This window comes from Balearica regulorum, chromosome 11 (genome assembly GCF_011004875.1).
Source record: "Balearica regulorum gibbericeps isolate bBalReg1 chromosome 11, bBalReg1.pri, whole genome shotgun sequence".
NCBI classification, from domain to species: domain Eukaryota; kingdom Metazoa; phylum Chordata; class Aves; order Gruiformes; family Gruidae; genus Balearica; species Balearica regulorum.
Window position 1 is genome coordinate 1,948,342 of NC_046194.1, and position 12,049 is coordinate 1,960,390.

A 12,049-nucleotide genomic window follows, 5' to 3' on the forward strand; every position below is an offset into this window, starting at 1 on the left:
GAAACTCTGCAGCAGATGAGCCCTAATCAGGCAAAGATAAATATAAGTATCTGGGGCTTGCACAGAGGTGCAGGATACCAAGGGTCTTTGTGAGAAATGGGTGCCAAGTCACTTGAGCTGCAGATCAGAATTGGCAGGGGTTTCAGGGAGCCCAACGCCTGGCCCCGGCACACGGAAAACGTGCTTACAGGAAAGCATCACAGCACAAAAAGGACATCTGGGTGAAAAACAGAAATGCTACAAGTGAATCTATATAGCAGATGTACAGAACAAGTTCCTAATTACATAAATTTGTGGTGCGCAGCGTTAACAGCTAGTGCTGGAATTACCCTTCGGTTCAAGGATTACTTGTCGTATGCGTGGGAGCTCTCAGAAGTATATCTCTACATCTTTCTGTCTGCATTTAGGGAGAATCCAAGGCAAGAGTTCCCATCCTGACGAGAGATTTGTTTGGAAAATAAGAGCTGTTAAGGGTCCCAACCTCAGACAAAGGTGCTCTCTGGATGCTTTACAGAAAAGAAGGACATGGCCTCCGCTCCTAATGGATGGGCTTAATGCTTTCTGCTATGGAAGAAGCAGTTTATATACAAACAGTACAATCGCCTCAATTCATGCAGCTATACCGTCTCACCATTAAAAATGATCTTTATCTGGTAACAGTGATCAACACCACAGTTGTGTCTGTGCTTCAAACAGGAAATCTAAGCAAACACCACGCAGGGCTCTGTGAGCAAACATTGACGTTTGCTGGTAGTGTTTTCACACCTCTCTCCCGGACTGCTCTTTCCCTTGCCTTTCTGCTAAATATTTCACCAGGGGGAGATGGGTAACACAGGAGATTTAAAGCAGTTCCTCATAAAACGCGCTCAGTTTCAGAGCCCAAGCTCCAGCAGTAAAATTGCATCTGGGAAGGTTAAACAGACAGTTGCAGCTGGAGCAGGGTGAGACCAATGGCTAGAACAGGATATATTTTTACTGGCTTTGTCTCACTTGATTGCTACAGAAACCTAAGGGCTCTGGGCAAGGACCAGAGATCAAGTTTACTTCCTTTTCTTACAGAATTTAAAGGGAAAGATCATATTCCACAGTGTGCTCTCACGAAAATATATTATTACTCTTTCCCCCCACCTTTCTTTTTGCAATAGCCTATGCACGACTGTCCTGGATAAAGACCAGAGACGGGGCCTGGTATCTGTCTGTATCCTTGACATTGCACTGGATGGGCTGAGCCACATCGCAAAGTTCCAGAGATACGTTAAAGGACACGTTCGCAGGAAGAATTCAGCCAGCTAAGTTTTAATGGGCTTGGCCCCGCGTGCAGAGCCAGGGGCTCTGCGAGAGGCCTACGGGCACCTTACAGAGCTGATGAAAGCTGCGCATCTCGGCTTTATAACACTCTCCAAGCCAGAACTGCCAGGTCCTTATCAAATCGAGTCAGATTGTGCAGCTCAAGGTCACGTCTTTGCACAGAACAGCACAGTCAGACTGCAACCTCGCACCATGGAAAAAGCCCTCTCCTCTCAGCTATTGCACAGGACTAAGGAAAAGAATTATTCCAAAACCTCCATCACCCCAGTCACTTTTGTTATGAAGCTCAGTGTCACAACATTTCACACAACTTCAGACCTCACGAAGTAATTAGCTAAAAACAAGCAATCGCAGAGATTGCCAGGTTGTCACTTAGTTTCTCAGGAAAAAATCTAGTGGTAGGTAGCAGGTTTCTGATTCATGCTCTTCTGTTCACACTGGGAATGTGAAAAGCAAGCGAGGAAGGAAGTTCCATCCCCATATGGAAAACAACGTGTTAACTAAGGAAACACAGGACAAATTGAAATACAAAGGGATGCAGATAATTCAGAAGTTGAATGACTGTGTGTTAGCTAGCAGTGTCCAGTGGTATTTTGGAGACCATCCTAAAAATGGCTATTTATTCTTAGCACCATAGCGACGAAAAATAGGTTCGTGTTAGCTGCTCTTGTACTGCAGCCAGGCTCGCAGCCTTGAGTCTCCAGCAGGAAATCAGGGAAGGAATTTTGATTACGAGTGATCACTGCTGAAGATGTGTATTCAGATAAAAAGACTTTTCATCCAGTTCCTTTTGTTTCTTGATTCATAGTCAAACTCTAATCCTATGCATATGGCCTGGCAAGTTTGAATTTCCATAGCAACTCTTTTTAAGCTAGCTTCAGGATAGCAGAGAAAGCTGGCAAAGGGGAAAGGTCATATTTAAATACCTTATTACTATTACTTCTACAGCAAATCTGATGCCAAACACAAAAGAACAACTAGGCTTATTTTTAAGCTTGATCTAGTTAAAAGTAAAAACTCCTCCAATGTGAAAATCCTTCATTTTAGGATCCACAAATTCTTGGTCTGCTTTCACCGTGTGGCCTATATATCCATACAGCACTTAAACCACTGTTTCCCAATGGAAGAGGCAAGCTTTCTGGTGAAGGTGTAGGGCAAGAGAGCAAAGGAGGCTTTATGTTCAGGGGTGTAGACTTTGGAGAATCATGCAAAAACATTTTGAGTCTTCTCTGCTGTAGTCCCTAATGTTGAAGCAGTTATCTTTTCTAGTCACACTGATGAACAGAGGAAGAGGCAGGACAGATTGCTAGCACAGAAACTAATCTCCCTTTAAGCAGTCTAGATTTTGTCCACTAGCCAAAGAACTGGCATTTAAACTGTTTTATTTAGAAACATACAGAAAAGAAGAAAGCCTGCCTAGTGTGCTGCACACCTTCATTTGGTTCTGAACAAGCATACCCCCGTCACAGCTCAGAGCTGTGACACCGGTAGGGCTGTTGCTGACCCTCAACACAATCGAGACCTGTGTCCAGACCTTCCCAAAGCCATCCCCCAAAACCAACGGGGAAGGAAAAAATCAGCCTTAGAGAGCTCTCTGCTGAGCTGGCCCCGAGCTGTTACAGACTTGGAAGAAGCAAACCCCAACTCAGGGGTCACCCCAAGATGCCTCTTCCCTGCATGCTATATTTCTCTATCAGAATTGCAGCTGTTTGCACAGGGTGTTTGTCCCTAACCATGGAAATGAGACAAGCAGTTTTTCCTTAAAACAACAAAAACCTCAGACACAGAATTGTAAGTCAAACAACAAAACAAGGCATAATATCCAGAGTCTGCAAACTCCTGCAGTTTGGACACCTGAAGCAGCAAACCACTGCCTGTACCAGCACTGAGGCTTCGTGCACAAGTACTTCCCCGGCCTCCACCTTCAGAGCCGAATGCTGACAACATTGTTCTTCCCCTCCAAAAACCCAATACTTAAGTCAAATCTGTCAATGGGAAGGAGGCAGCTGGGCATTACTTGGCTGGGAATACCCAGGTGTTTCACCTCAGATGGCCAGTCACCCTACCATGGCCATCAAGGTGCCTGGGCACCACTGCCACATTTGATTTCATGTTAGAGCTTGAGACAACAGCTGTGCAACTACTTCAAAATATCAAGCATTTAGTTTATAGGCAATGTCAGCATTTCTCTTTGGTCTTTGGACATCTGGTGCACATTTCAGGTGAGAACTGAGGTTAGGATACATTTCCAAGCACACTCCATGTGCCTTCCCCTGTTCTCTTAGGTGTCACTGGGATGGCTCAGACACCATAACAAAGAAAAATGCCAAGTATCCCATCTCAAAGTAAGACTTTAAACATGAAACATCTTTTTCTTTCAGCTTTCATAAACAATAAAACCATGGTATACCCAAAAGGGAGGTTTGCATAGTCAGCAGCTGGGCGCTGACTCCTTACCTCTGACCCAAAGGCAAGAAGCACAATGTAATCACGGGGGTGATGCTGACTGCTATCCGTGGGCAGGCACTGCTCCTTGCGCATGCAGCTCTGATGAACCAGGATCAGGCACAAGGGTCATCCCAACGCTTTTCTGCCTGTCATCTGGAGGGAGACCCTGAAAAGGAAGGCGTTCCTTAGCAGCCTGCATTTGTGCACTTGCCACACTGCAGACGCAGAGATGTCACCCACTCTTAGCAGGTCCTGCTTACAGAGTCTTATACCACTTTTGAAGGTAAAAATCAGTCCTAGTACTGGCTTTGCAGCCATCTACCTGCCCTTGGAAATCCACCTGGATATTACCTGGCAGCTGGTGCTCCCCAAATGCATCTCCCTTGACCTACCCTTTAGCTTGATTTTACCCAGTTAAACATGTTAGCCTGCATTAAAGAATCAGCACTGAGGTTGCGATCTGCTAATATGGGTTGGTTACAGATGGCTTGAATGCTTCTACCTAATTAAAAAGTAGAGGAGGTAGAGCTCAAAGTCCTCTCCCATGACCCCAAGGGAATGGAGGATGCAAGGAACAACAGAGATGAAAATGGGATGTGCAAACAGAGAGAAAGACATGAAGAGGCAAGATGGGCTTGGGCAAATAAAAAGAGGTAAAGAAGGAAACCTGTAAGAACTAGAGGGAAGGCGAATGCTAGCTAGAAAGCAGACATAATGGGGCAGAAAAGGAGAGTGACATAGGACAGATAGGAAAGAAAACTCCAGAACATAAAGCATGAAATGGGAGGATAAGTTAAACCAGCGTGAGTCACATTTTTATAGCCCCCATCTATGACATGCTGACATCGTCTCTCTCAGGCACTACAAAGAAAAGGGTAGACACTCCTAGGTCCAGGATCAACAACTCCTGTCATCAACTCCTACACCAAAGTTTCCCAGCCCAAAAAGGATCCATGTCACCATGGATCATCCTGTTTTCTTCTTACAGAAATGACTATGTAAGAAGTCAGGAAGAATAAACACATCATTGCTAGTTCCAAGAAAGCCAGGAAGTTGCAAACTGCTCTTGTGAGACACCCCCCACAATGATATCGGACTAAGAGGGCAGGCAATTGCCTCCCCACCACACCCGGCACCTGTACAATAATTCCTAAATAATCAACAAGCACAAGGCCCTGCGATCCCATAACAGCCTTTCTGTTGAGCAGAATGTCACTGACCTGTTAGTACTACAAGTTCTTCTCAAACTGGTTGAGGCCTCAGACTCCCTGTGCTGGGTGCTCCACAGAGCTTACAGATTGCTGTGGAAGGCAACTATCAACTTACTATGCTATTTGCTCAGAAATCACTCAGGGCCAAGGCACCTGCTTTGCTCAGCACCCAACAGCAATTTCTGCAGAATGCCTTTTTCTGGAGACTTGCTTGAACCCCTTTGTGCAGCAGCACAGCCCTTATCCTAACTGCAAACTCATCTCCATCCTGGATCTGTTAGGAGAGCTCTGATGACCAAAGATGGGTGGGTGACTTGACACCCCCACTCCCACCCAAACTCCATTATCCTTGCAACTGAGATCTCCACAGCACCCAGGGGGCTGTTTTCCTAGAGGGAGGGCTGCTCTCTCACACCCAGCCCCTGACAATCCTGATCTCCAAGGCTTTCCTGCTGCTTTCTACTCAGCAAAGCTTCAGTAGGTGACAAGTCATAATTTCATTGGTACTGTTTGAAGACAGATCAGATTCTGATTTCACCACTCCCCCCAGGTGTGCACACTGCAGTCTTTGGATGAGATGTGCACCAATCCTAAATTTGGGAAAACAGGGATTTTCAGGGATACACCTCATGCTTTACTGCAAATCACAAACTCATATTCTCTAAACTGCGTCCACCATCGTATTTAATTTGCAGATTATACGGCTAGATAAAAATTAACATCAAGCCTTAGAAATCGGGAGGAGTGTTTCTGAGACCTTTTAGCAATGCCAGTAAGAGGGGTTTTGGCAAGTTTTAATTAATACTTCTTTCCCACCAATGAGACCTGGAAGATGGCCAAAGCTACGTGGGAGCACTGATGCTGTGCGTAGCTATGTGGGAGCACTGGTGCTTTGTTTATCTTAATTCCCAGAACGCACAAGTGACTTGTCTCCTCTCCGGATCGGCAGGAACGCTGTGTCAATACACTCCACAGGAAACGTCTGGGAAGGACTTGTAGTTTTGCACTTGGTGTCGTTAGGACTAGAGCTCTTCAATTAACCTCTTCAGGGTTGAAAGCACTTTGCTAAGATTCACTTCCAGCATTCGCAGCTCTTCAGGTCTGGGGCTGCCTCTCCCAAAAGCAGCACAGATCATGCACAAATTCCTGCTCCCCCACCCCCCACCCCCAAGGATCTCTCCCAGAACTCTGCTGGCCTGTCAATTTTTTAAGGTAGTCTTTGTGAAAGTCTGAGCCCTGCAGGTGGTAAAGGATGCTTCTGGATTTCACACATCTAATTATTTGGGTTCTGTGTACAAGGAGAACATTCTCCAATGACAAATGATTGCATCCACACGGGCAGTTCTTTCCTGGTGCTTAGAAAAGCAAGAATATACTTCTCTCTAATTCTCTGCCTTTGCACATGAGCAGCTGTCCAAGGCACATCAGTCCTGTGCGATAGGTAGGTTCCCTCTGCATCACCTTGAGCTTCCCTAACCCACAGAAGACATCCACAAACTTCCCCTTCACGGATGCGCTCTTAGACAAGAGTTTTGACATTTTAAATCCAGTAACAGTTTCTCTCCCCACGCTTCTGCTGGAAAGCATTATTTATTCATATAGTTAGGTACATACATGAATTCAGCAAGAAAATGCTCACACTTTTAAGCCTTGAATTTCATGTGCTTGCTGCTTTCTGCCTCTTATTTCAGTCATCTTCACTTGTAGCTCCACATCTGGCTTATGCATTTATATCTTCTTTACAGTAAGCAAGCGTTCCTTGGCTTTTCTGAGGGCAGTGCAGCCACTCCTTTGGAGGGCAGTCTGGTACCGCTCAGTTTTGTGCCTTCCTCAAGTTAACTAAGAGACTAACGAAGCTATTAAAGATAGCAAGGGCCTGAGGAAACAGCAAGTTTCTCAAAATTATCTTTTCCCTGTTCTCCACTGGTTAGATACAGACTAATTCACAATTTAAGCCATCTATCTTTCAGACAGCAGCTCCTTTTTCTTTTCAAAAAAATTAAAAGAAGGCTGTTTACAGCAGGTCTCAGATGTTGCTCAGATGTCACCCTGAGCTAAGCAGCACAATGGGTCTGTTCTGCTCCATGTCAGGGTCTTACCCAGGTTAAACTTGAACCTCTGGCCAGCACAGCCTGCTCCAGAGCACCCCCCACAGCCTGCCCACACCACTGGTGGTTCCAAAAAGCTTGAAACAGTGACTACAAGGTGCTCCCAAATTATTTTATTCACCTGGCTTGCTGGACCAAACCCATTGTCCCACACAAAGGAATAGGCACAGATGGTTTTGGCCACTGCAAAAAGACAGAAGAGCATCATTTCTTGTGTTTTTCCTGCATGAAGGTCTCATTGTATCACAGATGGAAGAGTTATATACATCAAACATAACAAGAGATGTCTCAAAATCAAATGGTGCATCAAAGGAGAGGTGCATAAACTGTAAAGCATTTACTGAAGAACCCAAATTGTTTCTGTAAAAGTGAACTTCTTTCAACTATGTCTGTTACAACAAAGTGGTGTCTGTATTCGATGTTGTTAATTTAAGTCTGGTCCTAGAATGATGTCCTCAAATAGGAGTAATGGCAAAAGATGAGCAACATGAAACAACCCGCACAATGACTCAGGGCTACAAAGTCTGCGTGGAAAACTGCTTAATGGCAACCAGAAACGTGGCAAGGGGCCCGTCCCCACACCGAGCCCCACAACACCAGAGGGCAGCCGTGGGACACGGCAGGAAGGAGAATCGCAGTTCACGGGAATCAGTAACGTGCATCTGAGTGAGAGTTGCCTTCTATAAATTCATCTACTGACAGAGAAAATTGAGGGTATCTTTGGAGAAAGAACATTGTTCACACCCACACAACCCCCCATAAGTAAAGATAAAGAAAAAAGAAATTCATAAGGGCCCTTCAAAAACAACTTCGCTAAAAGCTTCTTATCCAAGCTAGCCTGAGACACTTCAAATCCTCATGCTGTAAATTAACAGCAAGGATTTCTTCCTCTACAACTGCTTCTGCAGGTCCTCGTCCTCCAAGCTGCCTTCTTTATTCCACCTTAGATTCCTTCGACAAAATGTTTGTTACCCCAATGCCAGGAATTGCTTTTCCCATTGCACCACCCTGAGCTACAGATTGACCTATGAGTAAAATCCCCAAACCTGTGCTATCTACACAAGGGAAGCACCATCTCACACAAAAATCTCTGCAATTCAGAGCAATAGGACACAGCACCAAGAGAAAGTAAAGCAACATTAGGAATAAGGGCAGAACTGAGTTAAAGGGGAAGAATAAGGAATGGATTGCATTTTTATAAATGAAAGGGAGATATTTAGGCACGGGGGGATAAATGCTTATTTCATGTCTTGTAAGATGCTGTAAATAAAAAGATTAGAAGTTTGCATTCAGGTTTTTTTGAAATTAAATATTGTAACTGGCACTTAAAGCATGTACTGCCATCATGTGTTCAGAAAGAAAACCACAAGAGAAGGAACTGACCTAAGCAGCTCAGTGGGTGGGTGAAAGCACCTCTGCATTGCAGAATCTTCAAGCCATCATATAACATCAGCTACTCCTAGGCGTTAGTGTTCGGTTCCGATTTACTGCTCCAGCAGCTCAGCTCGTTCACCCAAATAAGCTCTAAAATACCCCTGTAGAAATAAGGTTTTTTCCTGGCAACATACTGCATATACTTCTTCAGCATACTCACTGGCACACAACAAAACGCTCCCCTCCAATAGGTACTGAGATAATCAAAAGGATGGTGAGAATAGAGGAAAACACCCCAAAACAGAACTCATCTAACCCAAACTATCCAACCAGCTCTCACACTAGCTTGCTCTCTCCTGCCATCCCCATCCTGGTTCAGACCTGGAACAAGGCTCAGGTGGGGAACAACCCCAGTGTGGCTGTTCTCTAGCTTTCCCTCCCACTGCCACCACCTTCCAATCCTTGCTATGAGAAATTGCTCCCAAATGATCAAATTGCTCCTAGAACCACAGTTCGGAGTCACCCTTTGGCAATAACACCCCTTGGTATCGTGATGGCAGAGCTGCAATTCTGTGGGCAGCAGTATAAAACTGCTGGGAATTAGCAGCATGAGGCTCTTGAAATAGAGGTACTGAGCATGCTTTTGGTGACTTTCCTTCTTAATGCCCTGACCCAGAGTGGCATTGCCCTCAAAGGGAACTTGGTCATTATCAGAGGTTTTTCAAACAATTATAAAAGGCTTATTGCAACAAGATGGACAACAGTGACTGTTACCTATGGAGGTCAGACTACTGATGTTTTCATAACTGCATAGCTGATCAGGAATATTACTAGCAGAGACAATCTGAAAAACCCTCAGCTCCCCATGAAAAGCTGATATGAAACTGTCTGACATTCAAAGCAGACACAGATGGAGTGGTTAAAACTAAAAAACAAAAAAACAAGAAAACAAACCACCTGTTAAAGTATAAACCTAAGTCAAGTTATTTCTCCTTTGAGGTTTACAAGAACAAAGTTCTTTTTGCTCCCCACTTTCACACCTGAGAAAGTTATTTCATCCCAATTGAAAGCACTGGTGCTTTGCTTGGACCCACCATAATGTCACTCTGCCAGATGGCAGGTTTTCTTTTTCCTTTTCTAACAAAGCACAGGCAGAGTCCTGAGCACCAACCCAGCTCGCTTCCATCCTATTGCTCTTCTCAGGCACACGTTTTCAAGCGCTTTTGGCATTTACTGGAAACATGAAGGACAAGATCAGCTGGCATGGCTCTTTCCAGGGAAGCAGGAGCTAAATGTCAGCAACCAAAAGTCTTTTTTGGTAACAGGTGGATGTTCAAGATAGGAGTCTGGGAGATAACTTGTGCCAATGATGTTTCAAGAGAGGTCAATTATTTATTAACATCAACTAATTGTTAAGGAATCTTTTGAGAAGATTTCACCATTCCTTAAACAACCCAACAGAAAAAAGCTGAAGCATGTGAAAATCCTAATGAGATGGCCATTGTTTGCTGCATCCCACACATTAGGGTGTTGAGTCATGAATTTCCAATAAATTTGCTAAGTAACACAACAGCTGTAGTGATATCAGATGACAGATGCAATTTTTATGCTGTCTCCTGGGATTAAAAAGGATCCAGTGGTGAGTTTGGGAAAGTTGAGTAAGGACTACACTGAACATCCGGCTGTCCTGAGGTAACCTGGGCACAGGGAGGTGGGCCAGGGGCACCCAAGAAGTTCACTCTGTACATTGCACAGCACCAGCAAAGGTTTTCTGTTGGTGATATTATCCACAGATGAGGTGTAGAGGGAGAACAGAAGAGAATGAAATACAGAGCCCTCTACAAAACCTAAAAGTCATGGAGGAAGATGTGTTCTGAAAAAAGTACTAGAGACATAGCAGGGAAACCAGGAGACTATGGAATTCTGGCCAAGAGAAGACAGAACTGTGGATTTGGGAATTGATTAACCCAGAGAAGGAGAACTGCTTAAGTACACCACCACAATTTCTGAGAAAGAAATCACCTGTGCATTGGAGAAAGGCAACAGCATTCCTGCCAGGGATACATGTAACCAGAAAAAGGGTAGGGGATGGAGGGCAGAGCCTGGAGTCACCAGGCTGGACCATGCCACATGAGGAAGGAGCAAAAGCATGAGATGAATCATTGAGGTCATGGAGGACAAGAGAAGACAAGGAAGCATGAGCTGACATTGCAGAAGCTGGCTGAGTGAAGATCCCCATCAACAACCAGGGGGTGGAAAGGAGCAAAAAGGGTGGAGGGTGTAAGAGGTGTTGGAAGGTGGGGTGGGAACCAGGAGGAGGGAGGTGAAAATGGACATTGGCAAGGGCAGGAGCAGTGCCTGAAGCATGGACATCTGAGGAAGCTGAGAGGGATGAAGACTCCTCTAGCAGCAGAGATTTCAGAGAAAGAAAAGGAAAAGGTAGGGGAGAGAGAAAGAAAATGAAGCAGGAAATTGAGAGCCAGGCTGGCAGAAATAGTAGTGGAAACAAGCGTGGGAGATGTAAAGATAAAGAAGGTGATCTGCCTGCATAAACAAAAGGTCTCCAGAACTGAGGAGGACAAGGAGACAAAGGTAATGGCGAGAAAGAAAGCGGAACAAAGAGGGGATTTTATGAGGGTGGAGGGAGGGAGGATGGGGAGAAAAGCCAGCTGAGAGTGAGAGGAGGAAAGCAGAGGAACAGGACATCTTTACTGTCAGGAGAGGTGCAGGAGGGCAGAGGCGATGCACAGGGCTGTTACCACTTGTGCAGACAGATGAAAACCAGAAACGTTTTGGGTTCAGTGAACAGAAACGGGCACCTTCCCTCAGAAACCAGTGCTGGGGCACAGCGGGGGGTGCCAGCAGGGACAGGACCGCCAGCAGCCCTCGCCAGACACCCAGCTGCTTCCCCACAGCGCTGTCACCTCAGGGGAGCAGGGCTGCTGCCAGCTTATGGCAGCATGAAGCCAAAACGCTCTGCTGGTGCTTACAGCAGCTGTGGGGAAGCACGGCCGGCTGGGGCCAGAGAAGGGGAGTGACACAGCTGCACCTGGGGGAAGGAGAGCAACCCAGCTCTGTGCTTCCCTGTTATCACTTTTGGTCCATCCTACACAGGATAAATACACCACCCCCACCCCCTCCCCCCCCCAAAAAAATGACAGTGGAAACGCCCTAAGGATTTATCTGATGAAGAACAAGCGCTTGCCACAGCACCCACCCTGTGAGGCAATGACCTGTGAGTTCCCTCTCACATCCTGCAAGGTCCCGGCACAGTCATGACTGCCAGGCCAAGAGCCACCCAAGGGCAAACCCTCCTGGGGTTGTGTCCCACTCCTGGACGTGCACATCCCTCGCTGCTGGAGGCAGCCCTGCTTCTGCTGTTTCCTCTGTCCCCATGCCTAACAGCATTGTCACCCCCCTCCTTGGCCACCCTTTCCTGCGGGTCAACCCCATGGACGGGGAGGGGCCTGGGCAGCATGGAGGCCCCATGCCAGCAACAGGGGAATCTTGCTATTGATACCCATTTAGCTATATTTTTTAATTAAAGGAAAAAACCAGCAGCTGCACAGAGCAAGAAATAAGGGGGGCATGAAGCAACAG

The 12,049-nt window shown here is 45.9% G+C and overlaps 1 long non-coding RNA gene across 3 annotated transcripts in view; it reads right to left on the reverse strand.

Moving 5' to 3' along the window:
- Positions 1–12,049, reverse strand: part of LOC142603311 (uncharacterized) — a 144,527-nt gene that overhangs the window by 91,291 nt on the left and 41,187 nt on the right. For all 3 annotated transcript variants that reach the window (XR_012837206.1, XR_012837204.1, XR_012837205.1), the window contains exon 2: positions 3,766–3,922. This is a non-coding gene — a long non-coding RNA (uncharacterized LOC142603311). The remainder of the gene's footprint in view (positions 1–3,765; positions 3,923–12,049) is intronic.